Source organism: Cebus imitator, unplaced genomic scaffold (assembly GCF_001604975.1).
Source record: "Cebus imitator isolate Cc_AM_T3 unplaced genomic scaffold, Cebus_imitator-1.0 Scaffold794, whole genome shotgun sequence".
Classification (NCBI taxonomy): domain Eukaryota; kingdom Metazoa; phylum Chordata; class Mammalia; order Primates; family Cebidae; genus Cebus; species Cebus imitator.
Genome location: NW_016108109.1, coordinates 500,397 through 504,603, shown reverse-complemented (window position 1 = coordinate 504,603; position 4,207 = coordinate 500,397).

Here is a 4,207-nt window from a genome sequence, read left to right as displayed (position 1 = left end):
CCCCAGGCGCCCCTTCCCACTCTGGGGTAAGAGGCGGGAGCTGGGGAAAGAGGCTGGCAGTGCTTGGCAGGAATCCCTCCTCACGAGACTGAGGAGTAGGGAAGAGGTATTATACCCCCACCCACCACTCCCAGCCTGAACATCAGAGACAGCTGTTGGGTGGCAGACATGGAGACCAAGACTTCAGTCCAGTGGAGTGCTAGGTCCATTCAGAGCAGCGCCAGGGAGAGCCGGGTGAAGGGCTTCCTGGAGGAGGTGCAAGGTGCCATGGAGATCCTTAGAGCCCTCTCCCAGGGCCTGCAGCAGTCTCAGAGTGCCCAGGTCCCAAGCTCAGTCACACCTGGAGAGCCCCATGGTATCTGGGCGGAAGGAGGGAGGTGTGAGTCCCTTCTTTCCAACAGCCATGGGACCAGCCACATCCCCTCTTCTTTCCAAGTGGATATTCCAGAGAGATCAGGCTCTGTGATTAGGGGATTGAATTATGGGAGGATTAGAAGAGCTCAGGAGCAATATCTATTAAGCTGTGATGGAGGGACGGCGCCAGGACTGTTTACAAACACAAAGGGGGAAATTGGGGCCGAGGCAGTGCTAGCCCAGGCTACAACAGGCTCCGAAAGACAGAAATGTCTTCTATCAGTGTCCACATGCACTCACACACATGCGTCCATGTGCCCATGCCTGTGTGCTGTGTGTTTATAAGGAATTTCGAGTAAACATATTGCATATTTATGAGCACAAACCCACACATACATACAGGACTTACAATGTGTATTTATAGACAGACACTCCTACAGCACACGCAAACACACACTGTGGGTGTGGGTGTGGACATAGTACCTACAGGTGCGCGTGTCCAGAGCTGACCTGCCTAATTATAGAAATGGCGTATGGACACCAGGTGCGTGTGTCTAACCACATTTACACAGAGTATGCATATACATGGTGCTTCTATACAGATTTCATGTGAAGATACACATATACACACCCTTGTAAAGTGTCACTGCATGCTGTGTGCACACACTCCACAGACGGACACCTGTATATGAGATGTGTGCCGGGGGCCTCACAGTGTGTCATCTGTGTCCATACATATGTGTGACCTGAAATCAATCCAGAAAGAAAGATGCGCCGGAATGTTCTCTGTTCCCCGAGAAGCAGCCCAGGAGCGCAGAGTAGCCTCCTTTTCATCCTGCAGGCTGTACATGTTATTTATGCTAGCGGTTCTGAACAATGATCTTCCCTCTTCAGCAGCTGCCTGCCCGCAGGAATGCACAGGTTCCCTTCTAGAAGCAGGTGATTGTGCCACTGCCAGAAGGAACAATGCATCCCAAATGAGACCCTGCATGAGACGGAAGCCCAAGTCTGTAGCAGAAAGCAGGCCTTGGTCCAGAACGGGACTTTCTGAGGCTGGTGACAGCACAGCCGCAGCTTGCTCCGGTGCTGTGGAATCACACCCAGCAGGGAAACAACTGCACCAGGCCACTTGACATGGCTGCTGTGGCTGAGGAATCCCGGCATTTGCAGCCTTCCCCGGGGCCCCAGCCTAACCTCCAGGACCCTCTCCTTCCACAGCTCTTGAGCTGTTTCTCCTGGAGACTTATCGGACAGCGGGCGTGTGATTCGCTGCAGCTGTGCACTGCCCACGGGAATGGTCCCTGGGTGGGGCAGCAAACCTGGCTCTCTGACATGAGATGCCCATCTCGCCGCTCTTCCAGTCTTCAGGATGGTTGGATAAATGCATCACGGCTCTGACTTCTTCGTCAGGCAGCCTCTTACAAAGCGTGCCTCAGCCTGTGCTGAGCCCTGCTCTGGCAAGGCCCGAGGACGACGGTAACTCAGAGGGACAGATGTGTCCATGTGGGAAGGGTAAATGGGCTTCAGGTGCTGTCTGGCCTGGGTCCTGCCCCCACCCTGCTTGTTAACCTGGGTCTGCACAAATTGCTTTAGCTTAAATCCCGCTTCTCCAATTTACAACATGACACCTCGCTCGGAGGGTCGGCGGAAACATTGAACAGCATCATTATGGCAGAAGTGATGTCTTTGTCAATCATAAAGCCCTACATGAATGTTATTTCATCAGAAACAATGACAGCAAAATGACCTGATCTTCTAGGAATGTTTTTCTGCATTTTAGAATGTTTGATTTGGGACATACAGGATGTGGCAGATTGTTACATAAATGCCCCCTGTCAATGCCACTTCCTGGTATACATGCCCTGTGACCCTCCCACATTGACCCTGGACTTGACCATGTGACTTGCTTGGCATACGCCGAGGTGAGGCCGGTAGAGGGCTGATGAGCCTTACACGCTGGGACTTGCCCTCCAGCAGCCTTGGCTAGAAGCCAGCGAGAGGCTAAAGTGGACATCTAGAAAGCCTCTAGATGACTGAATGAATGGGGCTGGCAAGACCTACCTGCCGCAGCCACAGAATCCTGAGCAAATCAGTGCTTTGCAGTCACCAAGTTTGGGGCAGTTTGTCACTTGGCAACAGGTAACTCATACACAGGACATCGAAGGCACAGCAAGTTCCTGTCTCCTGCCCAGGGATCTGGAGAACACTGACAGCTGAGACAAGTGTAGGATTCACACCCCAGGACTTTTCCTGCCATCCCCAGTTTCTGCGTCTGCTCTTTCTATAGAGCCTGACATTTCAGGGCCCTGGGTAAAATGCTGGCTGGTTTGGGAGGGGACTTGGAATGGCACCCACAAGGAATTGTTCATGGCACTGGTATTCCTAAATACCGGGAAGAGAAAGGGAGTTCCAGGTAAGTAGATGGATTCGGAAGAGCCAGAAGGGAAATTTTTCTCCTTAAAAAGGCAAACAGCAGGTAGAGGACTCAGGCTGTGAGGTCAGAGGGAACCAGGGTCAAAGCCTAACTTGGGCCTTGGCTTAGTTTGTGCCTTTGGACAAGTTGCTTAATCCAGTTAAGCCTCAGTTTTCACATTTGTAAGACAGGCATAGTAGTGCCCTCCTACCAAGTCTGCCGTGAAGGCAAAGGAAGCTATGCTGCATAAATGCCCCACTCCAAGCCTGGGGAGCACACGGAGATGCTCCTTCTCTCCTGGGGTCTCAGCACTCCCCATGGAGCTTCCAAAATACTTCTTCAGGGCTCTTGCTAAGATTCAAGGTGTTTGGACCAAGTAGGTGTGACAGCAGGCAGAGTATTCTGTAAGCGGGACTTGAGTGAGGGGGAGAGAGGCTCAGGGAGGATGGAGACCCCACCCCAGGGCCTCCAGAATGCTTGGTTCAAAGTCCACTGCATCCTCTTGGAGGCGTCGCTGATCTGGAGACCCTTGACTCTGTCAGCAAGGCCCCATGGCCGCACCCTCTTTACCTTTGATGGCTGACCCATGGCCACGAGGTCAGATATGCACATCAGAAAGCAGAAGTGGTGTTTCCCACAGGCTGGCGGGCCCTGTGGGTCCCTGTGAGCCTCATCGGAGTCCGTGGCCAGGCCCGGAAGTGGGGAGCAGCTGCTCAGCCCTCTTTGAATCTAGCTGTCCCACATCCTCCACCTCCCACAGCATGGATCCGCCAGCCCTAAATGAGCAGCTACTATTTGCTGGGGACTTCCTTCCCAGTCTGCAGTCATTTGTTTGGTTATCATATTAGCTTCCTAGGCTGCTGTAACAAAGTGCCACAGACAGGGTGGCTGAAAACAAAAGTCTGTCTCTCAGTCCAGGATGAAGCTGGCGGCAGGACCTGCCTCCTCTGAGGCTGGGTGGAAGTCTCCCTGCCTCTCCCTGTCTCCTGGTGTGGCCGCCAGTCCTTGGTGCTCTGTGGTCTGCCGTGACATCACTCCCGCCTCCACCCCTGTCATCACATGGACTCTTCCCCCTGTGCGTGTGTCTCTGTGCCTCTTGTCCTCCTCTTCCAAGGACAGAGTCACATTGCACAGAGCCCACCCCAGTCCAGGAGGATCTACTGAGTTACTCGGTTACATCCACAAAGATCCCATCTCCAAGTAAGGTCACGGTCACATGGACCAGGGTCTAAACTTCACATCGCTTTTGCAGGGACGCAGTTCAACTCACAACAGGTTTACGGTAAAAATGTGTTGAGTGCATCTTTTCGGTAAGCATAATAATAGTAATATTATCATAACAAAGTGCTTATTTTGCCCCAGGGACCATTCTAAAAATTTTACATATATTAATGGACTGAAATCTTTAAAGAGTAGATATTGTTATTACCTCCATTTTTT